General features: G+C 45.1%; 1 protein-coding gene across 1 annotated transcript in view; it reads right to left on the bottom strand.

Annotated features, from left to right (window-relative positions):
- The window catches only part of LOC119978256 (cysteine and glycine-rich protein 1-like), a 46181-nt gene extending 30460 nt beyond the window's left edge, over window positions 1-15721 (bottom strand). Inside the window, exon 1 of the mRNA XM_038819736.1 lies at window positions 15580-15721. The gene's annotated coding sequence lies outside the window, so the exon portion shown is untranslated. The remainder of the gene's footprint in view (window positions 1-15579) is intronic.
- Between the last annotated feature and the right edge of the window lie 244 nt (window positions 15722-15965).

Below are 15965 nucleotides of genomic sequence, written 5' to 3'. Positions count from 1 at the left end.
AAAATGAAAAACCACTTTAGAAATTAATGAAATAGTCTCACCAACAGAGAACGTGAGTTCTGGGACCAGTTTAAGTGAAGTTTCATTTTATTAGAATTAAAATTGCACATTTATCAAATAGCGTTCTTACATCTCAGTAGGGGATGGAGTCAAGCTGTTAGTAACGGGCAATAGTGGCTTTAACTTTGCAAAATAGCACTGCTATCATATTTAGTTTTAATTTTAAATTACATAAAGGAGAATAAAACCATATTAAAATGAACCAGTTGCCTTTGCAGACAATAGACCCCGCAACTCTGGGTAACTGCAAGTTTGTGATGTGCAAATGCGTTGGGGGGCGGGGCAGGGGCCTTGGAAAAATTATCTATTCCACTTCATAAATGTTGAAAGATTCTATAAAACAGATTAAACAATGAGTCATCGACATGCAATGCCTGTCTTGAAATCAAGTTTAAACAGAACTTGCTTCAGGCAAGCATTTTTATGCTATTTCTACAAATACTTTGATCCAAGTCGTAAAAGAGAAGTCAACTTCATGAACAGTATGTGATTCACATGCCTTTGATGCAATTTTCGAAGGCGAGACAGTCAGTGCAATTTATGGCTCTCTGAAAATGCTGAAAACACAAATTACCTAATTACAGTTTCAATCCTTGAAACCTTAAAATGAGAATGTGCGCTGATGGTTTTGCCTCAAGAACATTCTGGTTCACCTTCTGTTGAATAGGGATGGACAAGCAGAACAAAAAATGGATACACCATTTTCAATTGAAACTAATTTTCCAATTAGACAAAAAAACCACGGGACACACAAACAACTACCATGTTATTCAGCATTTTCAGAATCAGGTTCCAAAGTCGTGAAAATTGGAGCCTATTGTCAATTAAAACAGATGGCGTGAAGGAATGCAAGAGAGATCAAATTTCATGTTGTAAAGAAAAAGCTTCTAATTTTGCTGCAGCTTTAACATAAATGGGGCAGATTTGATCAGATATTTGTCTTGGACGCTGCCTGATTTTGCATCATTGACTTCAGTAAAGGGTAAATTCAGTTTGAGTGCAAGAAGAGGGCTGTGACCTGAACACATCTCGTTCCCGTCAAGCAAGTTAGATTAAAATCGCAGCTTTGATGTTATGCAGTGGCTTGGAACACCTATCATCCCTATGTTTTTGGTCAGCCAGGGAGGTGGGATGGAAGTTTTCGGAAATGGGAAGAGAAGGGGATTAAGACGCTAAAAAGATTTGTTTCTTCGGAGTCAGTTTGCAGGATTGAGGGAGCTGGAAGCGAAGTATGGGCTGGAGCAGGGAGAAGTGTTTAGATCTATGCAAGTTCGGGATTTTGCCAGGAAGGAGATACTGAGCTTCCAGGAGGAACGGGCTTCCACATTGCTGGAGGAGGTGCTGACGACAAGGGGGCTGGAGAAGGGGGTAGTGTCAGCGGTGTACGGAGCTATTTTGGAAGAGGATAAGGCACCACTGGAAGGGATCAAAGCAAAGAGGGAGGAAGAGGTGGGAGAGGTTATAGAGGAGGGGTTCTGGTGTGAGGTGCTCCGGAGAGTGAATGCCTCCACCTCATGTGTGAGATTGGGGCTGATACAGCTGAAGGTGGTATATAGAGTGCACCTCACGAGGGTGAGGATGAGCCGATTTTTTGAAGGAGTAGAAGATGTGTGTGAACGTTGCGGGGCGGGGTGGGGGGGGGGGGTGCTAATCACGTTCATATGTTTTGGTCCTGTCCAAAGCTAGTCCTGGAAGGACGATTTTAGGGTAATGTCCAAGGTGGTGCGTGTGAAACTGGACCTGGGTCCCCGGGAGGCCATATTCGGGGGCCCAGCCAGGGTTGGCCTCGTTGATCGCCCGAAGGCGGATCCTGCTGGGATGGAGAGCAGCCTCTCCATCCAGTGCCCTGGCGTGGCGGGGGGACCTGTTGGAATACTTGACCCCTGAGAAGATTAAGTTCGAACTGAGGGGAAGCTCGGAGGGGTTCTACAAGTCATGGGCACTATTTATTATGCACTTTCTAGAACTGGATAACATCGAACATTAGTTGGGGGTGGGGGGGGTGGAAGGGGGCTGTGTATATTAAGGATGACTAGGGGTAATCCCGGATTCCTTTTTGTCATTTGTTTATGTAAACATGCGGGCTGATGTTTGGGGGTTGGTGGGAGGATGGGATCGTTGTTATTGTTATGGGGTTTGACATATTTGTTGCTGATTATTGTTTGTTGTTGGTGGGTGTAAATTAGGGAGAAAATGTGAAAAAAGAGGAGAATAAAAATATTTTTTTAAAAAAACAAATCCCTACGTTTTTGGCCAATTGCTGGAACTCTGACAAAGAACATTAACTTACCAGGTTATGTTCAGGGAGCAAAGTCGATACCCTAGACCATGGACAACTATCAACCACTGTAATTTGGTCGGAATCACTTTGACGAGTAATTTAACTTGAACATTACAGTTATTCATGCATATATTTTTATGTACAAGTATCTTATCATAATTGAGTTCGAATAGATTATTATCTTTCTGTAACTTTAAATTTAGCATTAATGAAGTGGGTCATGTGATTTGTTCTGCAGTCAGTTGTCTGACTGACAGTACGTCTGGGTGGTTTGAATGTTAGAGATCAAAGGAAAGTTTAAATTGTTTTACTGAGAGGAAGGTGTGAGGTATTTATGTTTGGAGACAATGGCAACGGTATTGGAGACTACAGTGAGTTGTCTTTGAGGCTGGGGTTTGCCAGTCGCACCCGTGGCAGGAATCGTCGTGGGTGTGATGAAACTTTGATGGACCAGCCAAATGTCCATTGACTTTGGGTGGGAATATCTGGTCCTACAGCCGGTAGGACCAGAGATTTCCATCTTGATTCTCCTAAAGTTGGATAAAGGTGGTACAGATAGAGTTTTAAACAGTGTGCTGTAAACCGATCATTTACTTCTGGATTTATTTTTAAAAGTGGGCCAGGATTACACCCTCCTCAGTTTGTATCCTCATTTACATTGGTGGTGGCTCATCTTTTGTCGTTGTCAATCTCTTTCAATGCATCTCATTGTAAGATTACTCGCATCACTCGTGATTTAACCTCCAAACTGATAACGGGCTCGACAAACTTTCGACAAACGCTCATTTACATCTGGATGAAAGGAAGTTCGGAATAAATAAAGACAGATAATTAGAATTTCTAACTGGATATAAGGTTAACACTTTTTTCATATTGTCATGAGGAAAAATAGCAGAGGAAGCCATTTTTGAGATCAGGTTGCAGGCTTCCCTACTAATCAATGAATGTTACAGGCAAACAACAGGGGTTCTGTGGGCTGGCAGAGAGAAAAGCCTGGTTGACATTGTGGGCTACGACAGCAGATGAGAGGTATTTGTTTCCTAATTGAAGGAATGCATCCTGCAGTCATATAAGGATTCTAGAAGATTTGTTCTGGCATAGCAAGAGAGAAGAAGCATCACTAGAATAGGCTTTGCTGATTGTAGTGGATTTAAGCAACTCTCCAAAAACTTATCAAGCACCTAGAGCAGGTCATTCAAAGTTACTATGAGGCAGAGTGGAAATATGATAACCCGTTAGAAGCTGGGAGCAAATGTGTACCATTTGCAATAAGAACTGTAATTCCATTGAGTGCAAAAGGGAATTATCACTCTCTGTATTTTAAAGTATAAGTTTCCTATAAAAGACAGTGTTTCGTCATTAGTAATTTTCGTCATTTGTTACAATAAAAGTTTTAAAATGTGAAATCCTGCCGCGTTATTCTTTCAGTTAATAGTTGACAGATTGAATCGTCTTTTAAAATTTGTCAGTCTCTACAGAGATTGCTGTAACAATCCTTGTATGCAGCAGAAAGTGAAAATATGTTGAGTTCTCAATAAAAATGCACCTCAAATGATGAAAATTTCATGCAATGAATTACAGCCGTTGTATTAATACAGTTCCTCTATCAGCAGCAAAATGCTTAAAATTAGGCAGAGGCCATTAGGTCAACTGAATAAATCAGAGTCAAATAGATCAGATCAACATTCAAATGGACAAAGATGATGGATTCTCCAATCTCCCAAACGTTTATCTCTCGGTGGTGCACCGCTCACTAGCGGCAGGATTCTCTACTCCCGCCGTTTGTCAATGGCATTTCCCATTGATGCCACCCTACGTTGCTGGGAAACCCATTGCTGGAGTGTGCTGCCGGTGGGAAAAGTGAATCCCAACAACCCGGGGAATTCCGGCCAACCATTCTCAAAAAGATATTTATTAAAAATAACAAAAATAGGTTTTCTTTAGTCAAGTAACTCTGTTGCCATGACCTTATATATCTCTTTTTTAAAACCTTGTTTCAGTGAATATAGTAATCAGACTTTGTTGGGTAGAAGTACATCAGATCATGCACCTACCCACAGGAATACGGTACAGTGTATTGAATAGTTTCGCTGGGTTTACTTTGCAGATATGGGGCTGGATTTTCCAAAAATGGGGGCTATGTAGAAACGCTGGAGTTTTACTCTGGAGATTCCTTAAAAATATTAGCAACTATTCACCTTCCTGCAGGGGGCTGGCAGGGCCCCCGCGCTTCCGGTTCCAAGTCCACGCATGCGCACGTCAGTGGCCTCAAGCAGCCATGCCGAATGCGATGGTGGACTCAGCCGGCTGACCTGGACGAGGAAAGAAGATCCCAACGATCGGTCCCGCGCCGCTACATATAACACGTCGGATCGCCGCCCTGGCCGCCCATAAGGCTTCCCCTGGTACTTAATCCACCCGCCCCCTACCAGGGCCGCTGCAGACTGAGTCCGCAGCCGCCCCCCGAGATTTCCGACTGGCCAGACGAAATTTGAACTCTGCCGTCAGGAACTCGGTCAGTTTTGCTCAGAGAATCAAGGGGGGGGGGCTCTGTTAATGGCTCCCCAGCCGCGTCACGTAATCCATGCGTAAACAATTCTATCGCGGGAGCGGTGCCGGGCACGATTCCCACGTGAACATCAATTCTCCGCCCCCACGCAAAACATGATTTTGGCGCGGGGCTGCGGAGAATCCCGCCCATGGAGTCCATGACAAAGATTCTCGGCGATCTGTGGAGAATAAACTAGATGGGATAAATGGACTTGCATCCACTTACTGGACTCCTAGCTATGGCCTCCAACCCCCTGCTGTGGATTCCCAGTGGCGGAAGTTGCGAACAATGGGAAACCCCCGCTGACAGTGGCAGATCCAGAGGTTCCCGCCACTGGACAATGGCAGGCTGCCTCTGCCGTGGCGAAAAACCACAGATGGAAAGTTCCGCACAGCAACTTTGGGATCTACCACAATTTAGTTCCAACATTTCAATTGGGTTTTTGGAATTTAACATTTTTAATACAAAACAATCTGTAGCTAAACAAGATTGCAGAAAAAGAGATTAACTAACCGTTAGTCTGGGTGAAAAGAATTTACTGTAGAATAAATTTTTTAAAAGTCAAGGTTCTCTATCCTAAAATATCTCACAGTTGGTACAATTTTTATTAAAGAAAATGGATTTGAAACGCGCATTTACATTTCATTAACTGCAACTGTCAAGTGTTTAAAAAAGCTGTGCCTGCTGATTTTGGGATATAATCTCTGCAGCTATTCCTTATACTTCTTTACCCCTTACTGGCACATTTTGACCCAATTGCTGAATGTACATTTGAGCTACAACATGTTGCATAACTGCAAAACTGAAACCGTTATATAATAATGAAAAATTTTAAGTGTGGGGGGGAGGGGGTGGCGGGAGGGGGTGGCGGGGAGAGTCTCACATGCCTCTGGCTCTAGTACAAATAATGCAATTCTACCTTATAAGAGTAAAAATTTAATTTTAAAAACGCATCCAGGGATCTATTGACACCTCGAAAATGTACGGCACATTTTCTAGCCTGCTGCCTCCTCGGTGGTTTTCTTACAGTTCTGTGGATGTCAGCAACCCTTCATGTACACAAATACCAGCAACCTCTTGTATGATGGAATTCCATTTGCTCTTGCCTGAAGTGCCTCCACATCCATGTTTTTAGTATGTGTCAATGGTCATAAATCTGGACTGGGTGTCCAAGCTAAAACACTGCCGTAACTCAAGGCACTGAATCCAAACTGCAATTCCAGCTGGACTCTTTCACCAGAAACCAAAGACAGGGTGGGGGATGGCTCCAAAGCAAAGTCGGCCTGGAGCCGACCCATGCTGCAAAAGCCCGACGACCAGCAGCAACTACGCACTGCAGATGGTCTGAATAGAGCCAGTGAGGGACTTCCACCCCTCACTGGGGAAAGAAGTCCTATACTTGGGAGCTACCAGCCAATTAGTACTGGCAGCGCCAAGTGTACATTACTAAGCTCTGCAACCAGGAAGAAGAGGGCCCATGGATCCCGGAGACAGGCACGTCTGGGGTCTTGGGCAGGGAGCGCTGGGGAGGTTAGGGAGGGCAGGTGGCGAGATTAATGCAGCAGGTGGGTAGCAAGGGGTGGGGGTAGGGGATGAGGATTGTGGTTTCTAGTTTAGGAGTGACTGCCATCCGATCCGCAAAGGGCAGATAGAACCCTTCTCTTCCTACCCACCCTTTGAAAGTTTATAAAAATTGGGCTGTCCAGTCCTGACGGACTGCCCACACCAATGTTTTCTTCTGTTAACAGGCACATTGAGCCTCAATTTTTTATTTAAATATGGCAAACAGGATTTTGATGCCCACACTTGTTTTTGAGGGGTGAGTTCACAGGTGGGCAGGAAGGTGGCCAACCACCAAATTCTATGTGCCCCCCCTCCCCACCCCCCGCTGAAAACATGCTTGGCTGTGGCATATAAAATGCAGCCCAAAATCTGAAATCTTCAGGCAAATACGGGGGTCACCTTTACATTTTAGATTAACAGGGTACATACCTTTGAATTTTAACATCGAGTGAAGAATCAATAGGTTAGTTAATCTTTACCCAAAAGTTTCACCAACGTGGTGGCAACAGGACTCAGTTTCCCTTGGAGAGTCGACAGGCAGGCAATAAGTGTCTGCCATGTGTAAAATGGTATCATTGTAAAACTAGTCAGTGCAAGTACACCCGCAATAAAACACCCTAGAAATTAGCTTTTAAAATCATGCCAATAAAATATCAAGTTTGTCCTAATGTTCAGTCAATTTAAAATAATAAAGCAACGCAACTGTTTGAATTTATGCCAAGTCAGAGGGAAAAAAAAAAACCTGTCCACTCAAAACAAGCAGCTTCATTTGCTGGCATTTAAAGTACTTTGTACATTCCTCATCCTCAGCAAAATACCCAGAGATTTCTGTGGCAGGCTCCAATCAAATGGTGGCAGCAAGCTGCTAGTCCAAGAGGGCAGCATTTTCCCCTTAATCTACATAATTGCGAGCATAGTTAACTGACAATTTTCTACAATTTAGCTGTGAGTTAACCACAATGCAGAGTCAGTCAGGCAAGATAATTAGAACGACGTGAAGGTTACCACTCAACACTAGAGACTGTGGAATTTATCAACAGCCCCACCTACTCTCAATCCACTTAGAGTGCGGTGATAACATGAGTTGGAATGTTCTTTAGTATAAGAGGCATGATCTTAAAGAAAACGTAGAAGGCGGCCTTAATTTGAACATGTGATTTGTAAAAAAGAAATTCTTCCTCTCTATTCAAAACAAAACCTAATTTCAAGATGACAGTACTCTTTCAATAATTGACTTGTACAATTAGGACAGTGTCAGTAACCCTGCTGAGTGACCAATTTTCAAAAAATGCCAGAGATGCGATTTAAATGTACCACTGGAATACTTAACTGCTCTGTTGCACTTATACAGGTTTGCAGCATGACAAGTCCACACGGTGGTATCTTCTCGCTAGTCCTTCCCAGTGCCTTATAGCCCCCTTATCCCCCTCCCCCATTGCATCTTCTCGACATCAATCCTTGGTTAAGAAATTGGACAGCTGAGCTGCTCGCAGAATTTCAACAATGGGGGAAATTCACCAGCCAAAATTACTTTATTCTATCTGAAAAGGCTCTTAAAGGATGGCTGGGACCAGAAAGAAGTATGACCATGTTAAATCACATAATGATGAAAGCTACCGGTCATAATCCATACCACAATTAAGATTCTAACCCAAAATAATCATTTAGCTAAAAGCAAATGACTGCAGATACTGGAATCTGACACAAAAGCAGAAAAGCTGAAAAATCTCAGCAGGTCTGACAGCATCTGGGGAGAGAGAACAGAGTTAACGATTCAAATCTGCACGAATCTTCATCAGAACAGCTCGGACAAAGAGTTATCCAGACTGATAACGTTAACTCTGTTGTAGCAGGACAAAGCAGGACATTCCCTGGATTTAGGGAATTAGATGGAGGCAGGAAAGAAAGAAAATGATGACCAAGTTCCCAGTCCTGATCACTGGCCAATGACCCCAACATCAATGGATGCAAGTTAAGGACAGGACAGCTAATAATATCTCCAAACTCTGATGACAATGGTTAACAATGGCTAGTTGCATGAGTTGTCAGAGGATGAACAACCTCAACATATATTAATGCCTTCAGTAAGGAAGGTGCATGGGTGGAGAAAAAATAACAACTACCTTATCCAGCACATTGTCGATATTCCTACAAGGAGGATATATTTAGTTACAAAACAATTAAAAAAACACTTCTTGCAGCCCTGGTCAATGTACTTACGAAAAATCAGACAGGTCAGCCTGAAAAATTGGCCATTCAGGCCCTATGTTGCAACTACATCACCAGCAATATAAAAAAAAGGTGTAAAGCAAAGAGGAGTTAGTCAATATATATGGCCTGCTCATCAGTTATCCCACCTTCCAAGTATCAGACCCATACTGATCACCTCACCATACATATTTCACTTGAAATTAACTCATCTATCTTAATTTAGTCTGCATGATATTTGACTTAGAGCTTGCTATTTGAAAGTTCTGTAACTTCATTCCATAAAAAAAACCTCTCAAAATGTGCACTCAACACATTTACAAGGCCTATAGGAGCTTTTCTTTCTACCCCCAAGAGGAGATTTATGTAATTATCTGAAACTGGCAGCATATTTTCTTTTTCAAATGTCTCCAAAGTCCAAATGACCAAACCTAAAGGATTGCAAATGTGGTCACAACAGAACTTTATACTATGTCGGACACAACAATATTCCAATTGTCTTTGTGCACAAGTCCAAGGAGACACTGTCAATTCTGAAGTATTAGTAACACAAAAGATCTCTATCAAAAATAAACAGAAAATAAACACACACATAAATCATCAATTCATTCTCTGCACATTCCTCGGCACCAAAAATAAAAAGGGGCAGGGCAATGCCCCTTTAAAAAGGTCAACATAAAATTAAACCATTGTAGGCATTCTGTTATAAACATCCTCCTGAAACTTCGGATGTGGAACATTCCTGATGTAGGATTGTTGTAACTGACTTAGCCAACAGAACACACAGTGAAACCAATATTGGAAGTAACAGAACATACTTCCATTTGCTGTCTGGGTCACTTTCTTTTTTAAAATAAATTTAGAGTACACAATTCATTTTTTCCAATTAAAGGGCAATATAGCGTGGCCAATCCACCTATTTGCACATCTTTGGGTTGTGGGGGTGAAACCACGCAAACACAGGGAGAGTGTGCAAACTGCACATGGACAGTGACCCAGGGCCGGGATTGAAATTGGGACCTCGGCGCTGTGAGGCAACCGTGCTAACCACTGTGCCACGGTGCTGCCCTCACTTTCTAACCATGATGAGTGGGACTTCCCACTTCTGTGCTTAGCAACCCAAAATGTTGTCCCTATTCATTGTAATAGTCGGGTGGAGCTGAATGTCCCACTGTTTCTTCCCTCATATTTTATACCAAAGGCAGGAAAATAACCCATTTCCAGACGCTCAAGATTATTGCTGTGAGTCCAATGACTAAAATAAGATGCAAATACAATCAATCCATCAGAACATGGCACATAATTTCCTTTCTCCCTTTATGAACACAGTTGTCCCCTTTTCTTATCAAATCTAGCAGAGATCTTGAACTCCATAGACATTGGGGAAGTGGAAGGTAGGGCAGGGGATATCCCTTGCTCATAACTACGACAAAAATAAAATCAGAGAATAGACAACAGGTGAATTGGCATCAGAAATATAAAAATATGGGATTATCTTTAGTATGGTTACTGTTCCAAGCCAACATTGTAACAGACGGACACAAAATAAACGATAGTCAGAAGGACTGATTGCGAGCACTGTACATAGAGCTGGTGGAGATTGCAGAGGTAGATGAGAAATAATCCCGTGGCTCACATTTGAAGCAAAACTGACTGACCAGGAGTTTAAAGCTACATTGGGAAGGCATTTTCACAAATGGGGAATTGTGGGGTAGATTTTAATCCATCTAAAATCAATGGGCCCATCAACCAGTGAGGTGCCGAAACTGACAAAATTGCGCTGGGTTGGTCACCCATTCACCGGACGAGTGGCAGACATCAAAAAGGCGACTTGACAGTACAGTTTGAATATTGGAAGTCAGGCTTGAGCCACAGATAGTAAAACAATTTGGGAGGAAGTGATCAAAGAATGATAATTCTTGGGGTGGCATTGCACAGATCATTTTTGTAGCCCACAATCTTCACTCCCACCCCAAGTAGCAGCAGCAAAAATAATTTAAAACTTGCCTTTAAAAGGCATATTTTTTCTATTGCCCATAGAACTGATCGGAATGTACAGTGCACAGTTCTTACCTTAAAAGGTAAATGAAGTTCAATTTATGACATAAGGCCTTGGGCGGGATTCTCCGACCCCCCTGCCGGGTCGGAGAATCGCCGGGGGCCGCCGTGAATCCCGCCCCCACCGAATCTCTGGTGCCGGAGACTTCGGGAGACGGCGGGGGCGGGATTCACGCCGGCCCCCGGCGATTCTCCGACCCAGCCTCACCTGTCGGCGGGCTCCCGCTGATTTTCCGGCCCGCAATGGGCCGAAGTCCTGCAGCTGTCATGCCGATCCCGCCAGCGTGAATCAAACCATCTACCTTACCGGCGGGACCAGGCAGCGCGGGCGGGCCCCGGGGTCCGGGGGGGGGGGGGGGGGGGGCGCGAGGCGATCTGGCCCCGGGGGGTGCCCCCACGTTGGCCTGGCCTGCAATCAGGGCCCACCGATCGGCGGGCAGGCCTGTACCATGGGGGCACTCTTTTTGTTCCGCGTTCACCACAGTCTTCACGATGGCGGACGCGGAAGTGACCCCCTCCCCTGCGCATGCGCGGGGTTGATGTCAGCAGTCGCTGACGCTCCGGCGCATGCGTGGACATCCGCCGGACGGCGAAGTCCCTTTGGCCCCGGCTGGCGTGGCGCCAAAGGCCGTTCCCGCCGGCCGGCGGTGTGCCAATCACTCCAGCGTGGGCCTAGCCCCTCAAGGTTAGGGCTTGGCCCCTAAAGGTGCGGAGACTTCCGCACCTTTGGGGCGGCCAGATGCCAGAGTGATTCACGCCACTCCATCCCGCCAGGACCCCCCTGCCCCGCCGTTTAGGGGAGAATCCCGCCCCTTATTTTCCATATTTAAATCAAAGGAGGCTGTTGCCTGAAACAGGTGAGCACTCTGAACACTTTTTAGGCTCCTTTTAAAATGGAATGGGCTGCACCTCCCTTAGAGATGGTAAGGATGCTGATTCTATGTTGAAACAGTTAACACTAGGTGAGGGCATTCCTTCTAGCCCAGTCAACAGTACCTCACCAGTGGGGAGAAGCTAGGGTCAACGATAAAAGATTTAATAGCAGAGCACTTGGAAAACAGTGACAGGATCGGACGGAGGCAGCATCGATTTACAGAAGGAAAATATGCTTGACAAATATATGGCAATCCTTGAAGAATGTAACCAGCAGAGTTGATAAGAGGGAGCCACATGGCTTATTTGGACTTTTTGAAGGCTTTCAACAAGGTCCCACGTAAGAGATTAGCATGTAAAATTAAAGCACATGGGATTGGTGGCAGTGTTTGAGATGGATAGAAAAATGGTTGGCAGTCAGGAAACAAAGAGTAGGAACAAGCTGGTCTTTTTCCAAGTGGCAGGCAGTGATTAGTAGGGTACCACAGTGATCAGTGCTAGGACCCCCACTATTCACAATGCATATTCATGATTTTGATGAGGAAGCTAAATGTAATATCTCCTCATTTGCAGATGACACAAGGTTGGGTGGGAGGGTGAGCAGGGAGGAGGATGCAGAGATGCTTCAGTGTCATTTGGGCAAGTTGAATGAGTGAGTAAATGCATGACAGATGCAATATAGTGTGGATAAATGTGAGGTAGCAAAACAGGCAAGCAGATTATTATCCAAATGGCTACAGATTGAGGGAGCAGAATGTGCACCGAGACCTGGGTGCCCTTGTCCACCAGTCACTGAAAGCAAGTATGCAGGTGCAGCAGGCAATGAAGAAGGCAACTGGTATGCTGGCCTTCATGGTGAGAGGATTTGAGTACAGGAGCAGGATTTTCTTGTTGCATTATACAGGGCCTTGATCAGACCATGCCTGGAATATTATGTGCAATTTTGGTCTCCTTATCTGAGGAAGGATGTTCTTGCTGTGGAGGGAGTGCAGCGAAGGTTTACCAGACTGATTCCTCAGATGGCGGGACTGATGTATGAGGAGAAATTGAGTCGATTAGGATTGCATTTGTGTGAGTTTAGAAGAATGAGGGGAGGGAACCCAATAAAGTTCTAACAGGACTAGACAGGGTAGGTGGAGGAAGGATGTTCTGGAAGGTGGGGGAGTCCAGATCAATTTCTCACTGTCTAATAATATGAAATGAACCATTTAGGACTGAGATGAGGAGAAATTCCTTCACCCCGAGAGTGGTGAGCCTGTGGAATTCTCTACCACAGAAAGCAGCTGAGGCCAAAACATTGTGGGAGTGATTTAACGTGCAGAAAACGTAGTCCTATTTTGGGCACATATTGCAGCACCGAGAATGACCCCGTTATCAAGCAGAACATTGCTTTATATGGCGTGAGCAAGGAACACCTCGTCAAGGCCACACCCTCCCACTGGACACCCCACCGCGGCCTCCGTTCCCCCCCCCCCCCCCCCGCCCCAACTTAGAGGGTCTTAGAGCCCCTCCTCATCTCACCTCTTAAGGGAAAGACACCGTGAGGCCTGGTCTCTGGCACTGGAAATCTGCCACCTGGACACCTTGGCACTGCCAGCCTGGCACTTTGGTGGTGCCCTTACAAACCTGGCATTGCCAGGATGCCCAGGTGGCAATTCCAAGGTTCAAGGGTGGCAGTGCTAAGATGTTCAGGTGCCAGCAGGAGTGCCAGGGTACTACCCTGCCTAGAGCCTGACCACCCAGGTGCCTCAGATGATCTAGGAGACGCACGCATGTGCCGCTATGCCTGGTCCGCTTTTGGTTCAGCGAGGGCTAGATCCAGGTCACAACCTCTCACAACATTTTGTTAGGGCTTGTGAGGCATTGCACATCTCACATGATTTAACGGCCTTGTTGCGTCACCGAGTTGCGTGTGACGAGACCATTCGATTGCGCCCCATATGTTTTTAAGTAGGAGTTAGACATAGATCTTGGGCTAACGGGATCAAAGCATATAGTGGGAAAGTGGGAACAGGTTACTAAGTTGGATGATCAGTCACGATTATAATGAATGGTGGAGGAAGCTTGAAGGGCCGAATGGCTTACTTCTACTCCTATTTTCTATGTTTATCAAAACACCCCCAGTAAAACGCCACTTCCAAGGAAAAACAATCTTAAGCTCCACTAGTGTCATCACATAGTGAGATCATGCTTGTCTGGTAAATCCCTACTGCACCCATTCCAAGGTCCTGACATGCTTTATAAAGCATACTTCCCAGAATTGGACACAATGCTCTTGCTATGATCTAATCAGTCATTTATAAAATGTTCACCAAAATGTATACAATGCTTCTAATTATAAAGCCAGTGATCCCATATACCTTCTAACAACATTCTCACTTGTTCTGTCACTGTCAAAAGATTTATGTATGTGAACCCCCAGGTGCCTCTGTCCCTTCCTCAGCCACATTGCTATCCCCTTCACCAATCTGTCTACGCCAGCATGAAATCTGCTACTGTCCTCCTCACGGTTTATTGTGTTTTCAGGCTTTGTCTCATTTACAAACATTGAAACTCAAGTCCTGGCCATTAATAGATAACAAAAAAGTGCATTGATTTAAAAATACCCTCAATGGGACACTGCTGCATATTTCCCTCTAAATTTAAACAACCGTTTGCCATGACTCTGCTTCCAGTCTCTTTGCCAACTCCATTTCCACACTGCCGCATTAATTGCTTCCAAATTTGCTAACGTGGCATTTCATGAAATAACTCCTGAAAGTCTACATAGACACCATTACCCTACCTTCATCTACCCTCTCCATTATTTCACTGACACAATTTTCCTTTAACAAATTCAGTGGGAAGTCACTGGTTCACCCTTGTACTTCCAACTGAATTTAGTTCTGGATAATACTCCAGTTCACAGGATACAGAATGCTGCCAAGGAGGATTGAAAGATTGTGGCCAAAGTCTCCACCCTTACTTCCTTCAGCAACTTGGGATGCATTCCACCTGGGCTGGGTAAGGCTTGAACTTTTGAGTGACATCAGCTCCTGAAGTACGTCCCTCTTTACCCTAATCCAAATTAGCAATTCCATTATTTTTCACTGTGACACTGGAAGCATCTCTTCCCTACAAGGACAGGTGGGAAGTATTCATTTAGCACCTCGTGCCCTGTCTCCACATCATTAGCCTCATCTTTTCTGTGACAATCCTTTAACATTTTTTGCACATTCCTCCCCCTCCCTCCGTTTATATTCCGAACTAACCTTATCCCATACGATCTCTCTGTCCCAGTCACCTCCCTCTTCCCGATCTCCTCTACTTTGAGACGCCCTTTATATTCTTTCAATTGAAAAAGATGAGTCTGAACGCACTAAAAGCCCTTATCGTTTTAGAAAGTTCGATAAGAGAAGGGCTTTGAGCAGAGGTGCGTTTAAATCCTGTAAGGTTGGGAGGGAGGGGGGCTGATGAAAAATTAAGGTAGTGCCAAAAAGAGATTCCGTTTATCTTGTTTTTCTCTCGTCACACCAAGTAATACCCTGCAAACCCTCCCACCCCCGGAGCAAAAGTTACGCTCGCGCGACTTTAACACTTCCTTCGCTAACACCTCACATGGCTTGGGGCGGCCGATGCACAGCGTGCCGTTGTATGAAGTTTCCTGTTAACGTTCCTGTCAGTAAGTGTGTTCTGTCCCCCTCCCCTGCCTCGACCTCCGTTTCTGGACTTTTGCCTTATATGGAAACGCGGACTACAAAACTTGACAACTCCCTCACGCAGCAGCCCAGTGCCTGGGTGCGCAACTCAAAGCACAACCAGTCACCAAAACGGCCAGGGAGGGAGAGAGAGGGGGGAAAACACTTTAAACTGTCATCTCAAAACTTTTGCCTGTGGCTTGCAGACAGAAACTCTGCCCCCCAGGCACCTGCCGCCTGCTCAGGGGGGCTGAGCCGCGCCACTACCTCTGCTGCTGAAGCACTCGCGGCGCGCCTTTGGAAGTTACCTGCTGGTGCTTGACTGCAGCGCCCCGGATCACCCCTCGCTCTGTCAGGAATGCCGCGGTGCCCTCGGCGCTCAATTTAAGGCGGAACCGTGGCCAAAGACAACGCCTCGTCCCTTTGCACTCCGCACGAAAGATGACGTTATCACTGTCTCAAGCTTTGATGCCAAAACTTTCCTTTCTCGGCTTTTAAAGCTTTCATTTGAACGCTTACGAGATCGTTCATTTTAGACGTGGTAACTTTCGTGTTTAAAAAAAAGTGGAGCCTCGACAAAAAAACACTTGCCGAGCCTCCTCCCCTCCAACTTTGCTTCATGATCAGGTTCTCACGATCAAAGGGGATAAGACACTTTGACCACACAAAGTATTTTTTCTTTTTGTATAATCTG

The sequence above is a fragment of the Scyliorhinus canicula genome, chromosome 15 (assembly GCF_902713615.1).
Source record: "Scyliorhinus canicula chromosome 15, sScyCan1.1, whole genome shotgun sequence".
NCBI lineage: Eukaryota > Metazoa > Chordata > Chondrichthyes > Carcharhiniformes > Scyliorhinidae > Scyliorhinus > Scyliorhinus canicula.
The sequence above is the reverse complement of the archived record's forward strand: the minus strand, read 5'-3'. Positions and strand labels throughout refer to the sequence as shown.